General features: G+C 44.8%; 1 protein-coding gene across 4 annotated transcripts in view; it reads left to right on the top strand.

Annotated features, from left to right (window-relative positions):
• The window catches only part of SLC23A2 (solute carrier family 23 member 2), a 129,776-nt gene that overhangs the window by 19,186 nt on the left and 96,729 nt on the right, over window positions 1–13,861 (top strand). The window contains exon 2 of one of the 4 annotated variants that reach the window (XM_032859127.1): window positions 7,715–7,841. The exons of 1 other annotated variant lie outside the window; for it this stretch is intronic. The gene's annotated coding sequence lies outside the window, so the exon portion shown is untranslated. Of the gene's footprint in view, window positions 1–7,714; window positions 7,842–8,731; window positions 8,799–13,861 lie in introns of those variants that run through there. 2 more of the 4 variants (XM_032859128.1, XM_032859130.1) reach the window with 2 other exon arrangements.

Here is a 13,861-nt window from a genome sequence, read left to right as displayed (position 1 = left end):
TCTCTTTATTGGGTATGTTAATTAAAAAAAAAAGATTTTATTTATTTATTTGACAGAGAGAAAGAGGAGCACAAGCAAGGGAAGTGGCAGGCAGAGGGAGAGGGAGAAGCAGGCTCCTGGCCCAGCAGGAAGCCCAACGCATGGCTCTATTCTGGGACTCTGGGATCATGAACTGAGCCAGAGGCAGCCACTTAACCGACTCGGCTACCCTGGTGCCCCTGGGTATGTCATTTTTACAAAAGTTTGACAGGCAACAAGTACAGAATCAAAAGTAACATGACAGTTCCAAATTCTGTGATGGTTCTTTTTCTTTTTTTTTTAAAGATTTTATTTATTTGACAGAGATCACAAGTAGACAGAGGCAGGCAGAGAGAGGGAGAGGAGGAAGCAGGCTTCACACCGAGCAGAGAGCCCGACATGGGACCGGATCCCAGGACCCTGAGATCATGACCCAAGCCAAAGGCAGAGGCTTAACCCACTGAGCCACCCAGGCACCCTTGGGTGATGGTTCTAAACCAGAATCCTAGATCTGAAAGTAGCCATCTAGGGGCACGAGGCTGGCTCAGTTGGTGGAGCGTTCAACCCTTGATCTCAGGGTTGTGAGTTTGAGTCCCTTGCTGGGTGTTGAGATGACTCAAATAAAATCTTTGAAAGGAGCTAACTAAAAATACTCATTGGCACTGATTCCAATTTAGGGGAGAAAATTCCCTCTATAGGAAGCAAACCCAGAGTTCTTTATGCCTACTAGAAGTCACCCCTTTGAGCCAGTCACGAAAACAGAATAATGAATAGGACAGGAGCACTTTTAAGAATGAACTGAGTTGGGTGCCTGGGTGGCTCAGTGGGTTAAGCCTCTGCCTTCGGCTCAGGTCATGATCTCAGGGTCCTGGGATCGAGTGCCGCATCGGGCTCTCTGCTCAGCAGGGAGCCTGCTTCCCTTTCTCTCTCTCTGCCTGCCTCTCTGTCTGCTTGTGATCTTTCTCTGTCAAATAAATAAATAAAATCTTTAAAAAAAAAAAAGAATGAACTGAGTTCATTTGGGAAGGTACAGTGCAGGTACAAATATGAAGCAATAGCTGGTGGGCTTTTTTGCGAAACAGCAAAACTCTGCAGACACTTTAAAAGAGTATTGTTATCTCGAAAGAACTGTTCTAACCAAATGTAATAATATAGTAAAGTCGATAATTCAGAAACCATGAGTTTTGGATTAGAATCTAGACTCCATTAATAGTCCAGATGAAAAAGAGACTTTGTGAATCCTGAACCTTCTAACAGGCCAGGGCTGGACATCTTGGGGGAAGCAGTCTCATCAGATGCGTCTGCTTCAATTCCAGGAAATCATTACCTTCAGGTCAGCAGGCAGTGTGGAGGTCCAGTCAGGGTTTGCTGACTTTCGACAGGTTGTGTGAGTGCAACACCTGGGTCGGTTAGCAGCACCTAGGAGGGGCCTTTCCAGGGAGGCTGAAGAGAGTCTTTCTGAAGGTCTTTTACTGTAGATGAAATTTCCAGGTGCAAGGTGTGATGCTGAAGTTTTCATCTCCAGAGTGCGCCTGGTTATTTTCAACAGGAGCTGCGAGGCTTTTACACAGTTCAAGTGTATCTCTGTCAACCATGGGTCAAAGGTCGCGGGGGCCGAGTGCATCGGTAGTTCTCCGGTTACTTCAGAGGGTCAAAGTCTGAAGGGCTGGGTCTGAGTTAGCAAGGACCAATGGCAATTTTGCCCGTTGAATCTTTTTTTTTTTTTTTTAATAAAGATTTCATCTATTCCTTTGACAGAGATCACAAGCAGGCAGAGAGGCAGGCAGAGAGAGAGGAGGAAGCAGGCTCCCTGCCGAGCAGAGAGCCCAATGCGGGGCTCGATCCCAGGACCCCGAGATCATGACCTGAGCCGAAGGCAGCGGCCTAACCCACTGAGCCACCCAGGCGCCCCTGCCCGTTGAATCTTAATAGTGCCCTTAGCACACTGGACCAATCTGAGGGCAGAAGTGTAAAACTGGCCGAGGGGCACAGACTTGCTGAAGCACCTGCCTGCTAAAAGGGGTTCCTCCATCACTGTGACGTTAAAGAGGAGTTCTCCGCATGGGGATGATTTTTTTTCTAGCAGAATTTTAGCTACAGAAACAGCAGTGGCCTCGGGTGCAAGAGACAGCGGTGGTCCAGGGAGAAAACATAAGAGCCATGACTAAAACATATTTAAATCCGTGAGGTGGGGGGGTAGCTCTATGAAATCCATTTGCCAAATCTTGAATGGCCCCTTTGGTAATTTCAAGTGAGTGGTGTGAGCGAATTTTTTGCATTATGTTTTGGATACATGGGGCAGGTGAGGCAGGCACTTTTTGTGGCTTTATTTATATCTCCCCACCGTATTGGTTCATGAATTGGGCCAGATTATTTGGTCCAAACCACAGTTTGTTTATTTTTTTATCAAAGCAACAATAATTAGATTCCCAGTATTGTTTTTCCTATTCTGGGGGCCAGTTATCAGGTGTCTCTGGTCAGTTTTTCAAAAGCCTCATTTGGGAGAACATCTCATTGGACTGTGAAGGAGGTTTGGCTCTTGATTTCTTTGAGAGCAGTGTTTTGGTGGCAGTATCGTGGGGGTTGTTTCCTTCGGCCTCCAAAGAGTTGAATCTGGAATACCCAGGAAATTCAGTAAAAGAGCAGCTGGCAAAAGTATGGCATTTAATGAATTTTAATCCTAGGAGCCATTTTTAATCTTATCCCCCTTGGAGGTAAGGGTACCACATTGTTGGCGTAACATTCCAGAGTGCTGAGCTACCTGAAGGCAGACCAGCTGTGGGTATAAATGTTTGTGGTTTGATCTATGGCCAAGGTACAAGCTTGACCGAGAGCGTGAAACAGCCTGTGGGGCTCAAGTAGCTAAAGGTAGAAGTGTGCTGCCTCTGTCCCTTCCAGAGGGGCCACACTAGCATTCCCAGCATGGTACTTGTCATTCTCATCCTCTAAACCAGCACCATTGGTAAAACACGAAAAATCCGCCTTGGTTAGAGGAGTTTGCTAGGAATTGTCACAGGAAGTCCAGAGGTGATCTGTCGGTCTCAGGCAGTTATGAGGGGTCTCCTCCGTGAAGGAGGAGAGGAGAATCGCAGGCTTAATTACGGTTATGGCTGTGAGAAGGAGTTCTGTGACGAGCAGGTAGCAGGGGGGTCTCCTAGGAGGTGAGGCGGCTGACTGAGGTGCTGAGTGTGGTGAGATTTTAGGGGGGTTTCTGCAGGCAGCACAAGCTTGGTTAGAGGGAGTCCTGAGACTCTTTCTTCATGGGCCTGAACCAGAAGGGCAGTGACAGGAATGGTTCTGAGGGGGGGCTGAAGGGACATCCCTGGGCACAGGCTCCAGTGGTTGGCTCTCCTATCCTGTGGGTCAGTGATGGTCTCCCATATTTTTGGGTAAGTACTCCAGGCATTTTCTTCCTTCTCACACACAATGAGGAAAAGGGAAGTTGATCATTAGGATGTCGAAGGCAGGAGGCTTTATTAAGCTTTTCTTTAAAGTCTCCAAAGCTAGGTCTTCTCGATCTTTCTGAATGACAGGGTCAGGTTTGTCATTTTTCAAGTAAAGCATACAATGGTTGAGCTGTAAGAGAGAAGTTTGGAATCTCAGTTTCGACAGTAGACAGCCCCAAAATACTTCGTAATTGGCACTTAGTTTAGGTTTTGGGAAGTTCAGGGTGCTGGTGAAACCAACCTGAGTCTAAATGTAGTCCTTGTTCTGAGATCAGGTGCCCTAAGATGAACCTGAGTTTGTGCAAGCTGCAATTTGTCTTTGAAGACTTTATGTCCTTTTGTTTTGTTTTGTTTTTTAAAGGATTTTATTAATTTATTTGACAGAGAAAGACATCGAGAGAGGGAACACAGCAGGGAGAGTGAGAGAGGGAGAGGGAGAAGCAGGCTTCCCGCCAAACAGGGAGCCCGATGCGGGGCTCAATCCCAGGACCCCGGGATCCTGACTGGAGCCGAAGGCAGATGCTTAACCGACTGAGCCACCCAGGTGCCCCAATTTTATGTCCTTTTGAGGCCAAAAGTTTTTAACAGATGAATGCTGTCTCCTGTGAAGATGTTTAAGAAAAGGAGCAGAAAAGCAGAACGTAATACGTATTGTAACCAACTAGAGCCTGCAGGAAAGTTTATATCCTCCAAATCAGCTTTTAAGGTTTATAAGGAGTTAAGAAGGACTGCCTGTGTAACCTGGGGCTTTACTGTCCAGGTTTATTACTGTTCTTCCCAGGTGAAAGCAAGAAGATACTGTCCTGATGAACCGGAATACTGAAAGTGCATTATATAGAACAATCACAGGGAAGGAGGATTTGCTTTTAGTGGGAAAGGACATCAGTGTGTGGGGGTTGAGAACAACAGGGCGCCCAGGGATAATGTTACTTATTGCTCTGAGGTCCTGGACTAGCCTCCATCCTGGGCCAGGGGTCTTCTCACAGGTAAAGTAGGGGCTCCCAGGGCCTAGCACAGGGGGTGATAAGGCCCTGAGTCTGTGGTCTCCTACTCCGGGCTTGATGCCTTAAAGGGCTTCTTTATTTATAGGGCATTTGTTCTGGGGAGAGGTGGCGAGGGATCTGTTTGAATCTTGGTGGGAGGCGTGCTGTGAATCCTGCCAGTATCAGTTGAGGAATCTGCCCATAAAGAGGGTGTCAGCTGACTCGATGGGGACAAATGAGCCATGTTCCCAGACTCCCCTATCGTGCCATCAGAGATGGAGCAAACAGAAGAGGCTGAAGGCTCATTTAATCCACCTGGTTGGCAATTTTGATTCTAGAGTTATTTGCTTCTTTCGGGAGAAATTCTGGCATAATACTTTCCTAAGAAATCTTGTCCCAGTGAATGAATGGGATGGAGAAACTAAGGAGAAAAGGGTGGGAATCTCTCCAAGGGTCTAACCGAAAAGGAATAGGTGCAGACAGGAACCTTTGAGGTTTATGAGAGAAACCCCCTTCTCCCCCCCAACTATTTGGGCTCTTTTCATGCTCTGTTGCCTGCAGGACCTGCTTTCCAGGAGTGGTATAGCGCACAGAGAATGTATAGCTGAGGGGTTAGTAAGACAAAGAGATTTCATTCTCAGTCTGGAGAGTGGTTTCTTCAGGCCAATTAAGAATGGGGACTGGGAAGAGCCCCTGTAGGTCCTTGGAGCCCCATTGCTGGGAATTAGGAGGACGTTGGAAAGGCTGGCAAGAGGGCTGAAGGCTTCTGGAATGTTTAGGTTTGTAACAGTCTTTTTTCCCATTGCCCTGGCCCTTTGCACCTATAGCAGAAACCAAGGGGTTTTGGTCTGTTTAGGGGCCGTCATTGGCCAGAGTTGAAAATCGAGAGTTTAGTGGTCTTTCTTTCAGGTGGCCCTTGTGGGTGTGAGTGAGTTGGTTTGCCAAGCTAGCTAAATGTGGAGTGGACACAGTTTCCCATTCCATGCTGCTCCTTCAACTAAAAAATCCTGGTTTAGCCTGTTAGTAAATGAGAGCTAAATGCTACCCAGGTGGATTCTCTAAAGGAAGACTAGAATCTTCCCCGGAGACACTTTGGAGTTGGTTATAGTAGTTACGACCAGGTCATCAGGCTGTTGTGTGCAAATCTGAATTCTGTTCCAGTCAACAGGCTTAGGAAAAGCTACTGTAATTGCCCGGTGGAGATTTCCAGTGAGCGTTCTAGGATCTTGCCAAAGTTAGGGGTTTGTTTCTCTAAATGTTTTAGGATGTTCTCATGGGGCTAATTTCATCCAGCGTTTGGCATGGTCCTCCCCAACCAGCGCATGGCTTGGCTGATACAAATCTTAGAAACCGGGGTGGTAAGTTGGAATAAGTGTGTTAAATTCTTTAGCAAATGTGAGTTCTGAGTCATTTTAGGAAACTCTTCAACTCTGGTGCACAGTCTGGCCTTGGTCCAGGGAACATAAGAGATTTGGGTTTTCAGATCCTCAGAAGACTTAACTTTAAAGGGGCAGTTTTTATTATGTTCAGGAAAGGAGGGAGTGGGGAGAGTTTCAGAGGAAAAGGGAAGTTCAGGAGTGAACACAAGATAGCTGCTACACATCCTGAGACATAGAAGACAGGAAGGAAAAAGGCCTCAGAAGCCCTCTTCGCTCTTTGCCTCCGTTGGTCTAGAAATTGTATTTTGTAGACAAGCAATTTTAGATTCCTGATAATATTCCCTCTTCCCAAGAAGTTGGGTAAAAGGCTAGCACAGTTTCAGTCGGAGTAGCCTGGTTCATAACAGAAGCTGGACCGAAAGCCAAATGAACATTCTTATAAAGAACAAAGCCTTAAAACAGATGCCAAATAATTCTTAGAGAGCTTAAAACAGAGAATGGAGCTCAAAATCCAGGAGAAAAATTACGTTCAAGTTCTAGGGTTGGCGAGAAAGCAGTGAGCTCAGGTAGCTCTGTGGATATGGGTACCTTTTTGTTCATCAGCCTTGGAGTTGTTGGCAGTCTTCTGGATCCCACTTCTAATCACCAAATAATATTAGCCTTCAAAATAAGTTTTTTACCAGAAAAAGTGAGTTTATTTGGTCCATTAAACCATGGACAAACCATAGGCAGGTACAGCAGAGAGGAGGATTATTTTATGGAGAAGGAAGAAGTTGGGAGGGGTGGCTTTGTAGCAAAACCTGTTGGAGGAAGACACTAGGTCAGGGTGATGGTGGCTTGTCATGGACTGAGTTGGCCAGGGTTGCAGATTTCTTGTAGGGGCTGCAGTGTACTGTCTTTCTGTTTTGAGCCCTATCATTGATAATTCTTTCCTGTTGAGATTCTTCTGTTGGGGTCTGTGATTGACAATTCTTCCTGTGCTTGACTTTTACTGGCTCCCCCTTATAGTGTCCCCTGCTTTCTTCCTACTGCACATCAATGACATCTCCCCTTATTAAGTTTTTTAAAGATTATTTATTTGACAGAGATCACAAGTAGGCAGAGAGGCAGGCAGAGAGAGAGGGGGAAGCAGGCTCCCCGCTGAGCAGAGAGTCCGATGCGGGTCTCAATCCCAGGACCCTGAGATCATGACCTGAGCTGAAGGCAGAGGCTTAACCCACGGAGCCACCCAGGTGCCCCATCCCTTTATTAATTCTAACAGGTCCCTGGGTCTCCTGGGTGGCTCCGTCGGTTGAGCATCTGACTCTTGGTTTTGGCTTAGGTCATGATCATCTCAGGGTCATGGGATTGAGCTCTGCGTGGGGTTCTGTGCTTGGTGGAATCTGCTTGTCCCTCTCCCTTCCCCACTGCTCCTCCCCTGCTCTTTGAGCTTGTTCTCTCAAAGAAATAAAATCTTAAAGATTTTTAAGAGGTACTCAGTACAGTGAGCACTAGAGAACACTAGAGAAGTACGTAAAAAGATTTTTTTTTTTTTTTTTTTTTTTTGGTAAAGAATTGAGGTCTTATGCTAGGGAATATAGAGTTTCAAAGATTATCCGGGAAGAAACCCCAACTAAGTACAAAATTGCTTTTCCCATGTATTCTAAAATACCATCTTCTAAAATATTCAGTGCAGATGAAGAGCCGATGTTGAAGGGCAAGAAGGTGCCGTGTGTGATCCTGCCCAGGGGCTGGCTGGGGCCTCCTAGATGCTCCTTAAGAATGAACGTGTAATAGAACAGGTTCTAGGATTGGCCACAATGAGTGAGAAGTAGACTCCATTCATGCGGAGTGCCTCCTGGTAGGTTCATTATTGCTCTGTTTTTATTTACCATCTGTTTTTCTTTAGCTAGGTCTTGACTCTGCTAACCGGGATCCCCCTGTGGTTTCGAGCTTGGACCGCAGCAGCACGAGGAAATGTAGCTCAGCGGCTTGTAACGGAAAGCATATGGACAGGTCCACGGTGCGGCATTTAGGTGCGTCTGAAACCCAGTCTTTCTCGTTCTGCATTTCACCATGCAGTTGTGCTGACAGCCCTTTAGTGTTAGAATTCATCTGTGCTTGACCTTGTCTTTGCACATGTTCCCAACAGTCTAAATGCAATCGTGGGAATAATTAATAGTTCTGTTAATGCTAATGATAAGTTAATAGACTGCTTTAGGCCAAATTCCTTGTAAGCAGATTAAAGTAGAAAACAGGCAGTCTTTCTACTAATGGGTAGTGATAAGGTAGGAAGCAAATATTTTCATTTTCCTTTATATGCTTTTGACTTTTTTTATCATTAAAATTTGAGTACTTATCGCCAGTTGAGGCTCCTTGTCTGGGTCCAAGGTCTGAACCCTGGGGGTAAAGACTGAAGCCCTCTTTTTCTAGCATTCCATAATTTAAGTAGTGATATTATTACATTACTTACCCCCTATCCCAAAGCTCGATAGGCATTTTGGTTATTTTAAATGTTTTGCTAATACAAACAATACTGCAGTGAAATTTCTTGTACATATTTTAGGGAGAATACCCGTAAGTAAGTTTCTAGCAGTAGAATTGTTGGGTACAGTGCTTAAGATTTTTTTGTATTTTAAATTTTGACAAATTGTCCTATAGGGAAGCTGCAAAAATTAACAGTCCTATTAATAAATGTTCTCTCAAACAGGTTGTTTTGTCAAAACTAACTTATTCAGTATGGTAGGTATAGAATGTTATGTCGGTGGTACTTTTATTTATTTACTTCTAACTTACAAACTAAAATTCACAATTATAAGTGCTTTCACAAATGCTAAAAAGGGGATCATTAAATTTTTTTTTCATTTTCTAATAGAAAGTCTATACTTACTATTTAAAAAAAAAACAAGAAACAAGAAACAAAAAACAAACACGGTAATTCCAAGAATTTAGGAGGAAGATCTTTGATGATCCTACCACCTAATGACACCACGGTGAGCATTTGTGGATTTGACTTTTTTTGTGTGCAGTTTTTTTTTTTTCCTTAAGCCAGTATCAAATTATATGTAATCCATTCTTAAAAGTAATATTTATTAACCATGAGGGAGGTGAGGGGAAGACTGTTCTGCTGGGGGAGTATCTGTAAAATACATGGTCTCTCAGCTCTCAGTTTCAGTTACAGTCTTTATATTTCAGTTCACACCTCTCTTTCTCTGCTCTGGGCGCAGAACTTCTCTCAGATCTCTGGTCTTCGATGGGTGCTTGCCGGGTGTACATACCACCCCCAGCTCAAATTCAGCATGTCCAGACTTTGTTCATTACTTGCCTTATCAAGCCCGTTTCCTTATTTAAAGGAGACACTCTTGTTCTTTCTTTAGAGGTCCTCTTTGACACTAAATCTTTTATTTTTTCTCATTCAGCTCACTCGCTCTATCCCTTTTTCTCACTGTCCCATCCACTGTCCCAGTGGCCAGAATCCTTGTACTTGGATTAACACAGTAGCTTCTTGACCTTCCATCTTGAGATTTTTTAGCAGTGGACTCTTTCTGTTCTCCTTACCTGCCCAGAAGCTCATGTTTCGTAAAGCTGTGTTGCATTTACTCGGACTCCTTTGACCCTGCAAGGGGTTTTCGCCCCCCCCACCCCACCCCCCCGCCCATTGTATGCTGTGGCTAAGTTGTTCTCGTGGCCTAGAGGCTGCCAGACTTCGGCCTACCTTGGTCTCCATGGCGGCTCACCGCTCAGGAGACTCTGTCCTCCGAAGTTGACCCCCCCACCCCCAAGTCCCACTTCCCCAAATTCATTTCTGACCATTTCTGGCCCTTTTGGGTTCCTTTCTCCGAGTGCTCATGCCCAGTTTGATAATTATCACGTCTCTATAATTCACTCACTGTTCCAGTCACTGAGATGGCAGATGGCCTCACACGTAATCCATTTCCATCAGTGCGGAGACTCTTGGCAGTTTAGGAAACTAGCCAAACGGTTGGTTATTCCTCTCCCCGCCTCCTCCTCACCCCATACAGATCCTAAATATTAAGTTTGCAAAGCTGAGAAGTGAGAAGGCCTGCCAGTTAGTGTGTTACCCGGAGCATGCAGGTGATAGTTAGCGGTCCGGGCAGTCATCGCTGAGAGTACCAGCTCCGCCCCGTGCGGCAGCCCACCGACCAGGTGCCCGGGTCTGACTGCGGGCACATTTTAGAAGCTGATCCGTACATGTGGACGGACTTGGATAGAAACTGGTTTAAAGACTTGGAGCTGTGAGGAAGTGTGCTTTATTGGTGGCTGATTTCGAGAGGCTGCGTCTGGCATTTCTGGAGTCTGGTTTATAGACTGTGTGCTGTTGACGTCAGTGTCCCACTTTCTCGTAACTAAACATGTTATATAAAATGCTCATTGTTGATAGTTTGATCAGTTGCAACAAGAGAATTAAATATTTACTGGAAAAAATGGGTACTTTCAAAAACCTATGTAAACACTGGTGAAGATCAGGGAGCTTACATAAGAAGGGAAGGACGATGGTTACTATGGAACAGTTACTATGAAGGGACTCCAAGCACATTAGGTGAGCGCTGTCCTTTTCGGTGGGATGGGTTATAAAATCAGTGTGTTAGTGTTGGATTAAGACCAGCTGTTGATAAATTGCCTAAGTCCTTGGCTGACTTTGGTATGGAAAAATCTCATCAATAAATATGTTCCAGTCCTTCTAATGATGATTATTATTTATTTATTTATTTATTTTTAACAAAAATGCAGGTATTATTCTGTTTTAGCTTTGCCATACGAAACCAGAACTTGCAGTTCAGTACTTACAATGCCCCTCTGGCTCTGAGACCCTTGGATGGACGCTATTAGTTTTATTTAGGTTTTGTGCTGGTTCTGAGCTTCCAGCGTGGAGCCCCCGGATCCCCTTAGGACCTTCAGCTCGTGCTCGTTGTCAGCCCGTGGATTTCTGCTTTGGATTTTTCCACATCTGGCTCCCTTCCACCTTCCAGGGAAGGGAAATTAGGTTATGGCAGCTGCTCCCCTCCATCAGGGAAAGCACATACCAGGAAAAGAGAGAAGTTAGGCAGAGTATACAACCATGGTAATCATGACCACACTCCACCGAAAGAGTCTGTTCTGTGCTTAGATTGTTACCCACACACGGACATGTAACACAGGCCAGGCCGTGTCTCCTCCCCCAGCCATCAGAACAGACCCTGTGTTACTGGGCTACACCACCAGCTCTGCAGTCTGCACCCCAGCGCCCTCATTTCTTTGAAATAAAGAATTTGATGACCCAGAAAAATCTGAAGAAGTACACTACTGTTTTTAGATAAAATCAGCCTTTAGGGATGCCCTGGTGGCTCAGTTGATTAAGCAGCTGCCTTCAGCTCAGGTCATGATCTCAGGACCGTGAGATTGATTGGGTCCCACACAGGGCTCCCTGCTCAGCAGAGAGTCTGCTTCTCCTCCCTCTGCCTGCTCCCTGCCCAACACCCCACCCCCCACTTCTGCTCTCTCTCTTGCTCACTCTCAAAACAAAACAAAACAAAAAACAACTCACAAAAGCCTTTAGAAGTAGTTAGAATATAGGGCTATGAGGAAATAGAGGAAAATCAGGAGTCCCTGAGCACAGTAAGTTTGCAGAACATTGAGAACGCCTCCCTTCTGACCATACTTTGGTCTCTTTACTCAGCTTCTGTCAGCAAGTCCTTGGAAATGAGAGGCTGAGCATCTTGTTACAGGGATTGGAGTGCTGTACTTTCTCCTTCTGGTTTGTCTTGCCTGTGTATTTACTTTATATTGTCCATAGGCAATGACTTCAGGTTTAAAAATTAAAATAGGGGCACCTGGCTGGCTCAGTCTGTAGAGCCTGTGATTCTTGATCTTGGGGTCATGAGTTCCAGTCCCACATTGGATGTGGAGATGACTTTAAAGAAATCTTTAAAATGATGGGGCGCCTGGGTGGCTCAGTGGGTTAAACCTCTGCCTTCAGCTTGGGTCATGATCTCAGGGTCCTGGGATCGAGCCCTGCATCGGGCTCTCTGCTTGGCAGGGAACCTGCTTCCTCCTCTCTCTCTGCCTGCCTCTCTGCCTACTTGTGATCTCTCTCTCTCTCTGTCCAATAAATAAATAAAATCTTAAAATCTTTAAAATGATACATACTGTAGAAAAATAGGAGCAAAAAGTCATAATCCTGTCATCTGGAGTTAATCAGAAAATCACAAAACACTTGGGCATTTCCCCTTCATTTTGTCTGTGTATGCACACCCTATAATGGGGATATCATGTATGTTTCGTAACCTTCCTTTTCCTCCACTCAGGGATACACTCAGCACATTTCCTTCCATGTCAGTGAGTACTTCTGTTACCAGTTTTTAAATCCCCACAGTGTTCTGAGAATGTATCTACAGTTTTTTGTTTTTTTTTTTTTTGAGACTATGTGAGAGCAGGGGGAGAGGGGTGGAGGGTAGCAGAGAATTTTTTTTAAAAAGATTTTATTTACTTATTTAAGAGAGAGTGAGCGTGTACAGGAGAGCATGAGTGGAGAGGAGGGGCAGAGGGAGAAACAGATTACCTGCTGAGCAAAGGAGCTGGGTGAGGGGCTCAATCCCAGGATCCTGGGATCATGACCTGAGCGGAAGGCAGATTTTCAACTGACTGAGCCACCCAGGTGCCCTGGGGAGAGACGATCTTAAGCAGGCTTCATGCCTAGTGTGGAGCCTGATAAGGGGCTCGATCTCATGGCCCCGAGATCATGACCTGCGCTGAAATCAGGAGTCAGACACTTAACTGACTGAGCCACCCAGATGCCCCAGAATGTATCCACAATTTAACCAACCAGTTTAGGCATTAATATTTTCCCCTTCAGGTTTGGATTATTCTACGCATTATTTTAGTGAATGTTCTCATAATTAAAAAACTGAGCCTATTTTAATAAGTTTGTTAAATTCACTAAAAGTAGAATTGTTGGGTCAGAGGCTATATGTATTTTTAGAGCTTTTGATGTTGTTAAATGGCCATTAGAAATGTTAAACCAATTATTATTCCCACTAGCAGCTTATCCAAGTGCCTGCCTACTGAAGGAACATTAATTATTCAGTAATCTTAAGATTTGTTGAATGAGTTATAAGTGATGCATTTTATTTGTGCTCTTTTAGACTTTTCACATTTTTAAAAAATGTTGTCTTTTTTTTCTTTTTTTAAAGATTTTATTTATTTGATAGGGACAGTGAGAGAAGAAACATAAGCAGGAGGGAGTGGGAGAGGGAGAGCAGGTTTTCTGCTGAGCAGGGAACCCAATGTGGGGCTCTATGCTAGGACCCTAGGATCATGACATGAGCCAAAGGCAGATGCTTAACAACTGAGCCACCCAGGTGCCCCTAGACTTTTCACTTTTTTCTTTTTTTTTAAAGATTTTATTTATTTGAGAGAGAGAGAGTGAGAGAGAGAATGAGAGGGGAGAAGGTCAGAGGGAGAAGCAGACTCCCCATGGAGCTGGGAGCCCAATGTGGGACTCGATCCCCAGACTCCGGGATCATGACCTGAGCCGAAGGCAGTTGCTTAACCAACTGAGCTACCCAGGCGGCCCCTGACTTTTCACATTTTTTTATAAGAAAGCTTATACATGACTAGACTCCCATCAGCAATAAAGTGAGAACCACATTAAATTAGGAAGTAAAGCCTCTCTGCCTACTTGTGATCTCTGTCAAATAAATAATAAATAAAATCTTAAAAAAAAAAAAAAGTAAAGGGAATTTTGACAGTATTAGGAATTCTTACAGCCACACAGACTTCTCCCCCACCCCAAGCAGACTACTTTTTAAACATGTGTGGTAAGGTGTTCTGAAGCCAGTTTACCTGAGAACTGCCTTCCTGACCTGGTGGCTCTCTGGATAATTTTTAGGTATACCCTCTGTTCTCTGAAATCGTATTTTATTGTTAGCCAAAACTTAGGAACCATGTAGGTTCAGAAGAACGTGGGTTCCTCACTGTGTGACCTCAGGAAGAACATCTGTTTGAACAACGAGGGATACTTGGTATGAATTATGGTTGTTGGTTTAGAGGGAAGAGC

Source organism: Lontra canadensis, unplaced genomic scaffold, assembly GCF_010015895.1.
Source record: "Lontra canadensis isolate GAN:19392208 unplaced genomic scaffold, GSC_riverotter_1.0 scaffold16, whole genome shotgun sequence".
Classification (NCBI taxonomy): Eukaryota; Metazoa; Chordata; class Mammalia; order Carnivora; family Mustelidae; genus Lontra; species Lontra canadensis.
Note: the sequence above shows the minus strand (reverse complement) of the source record. Positions and strands in the feature narration are given on the sequence as shown.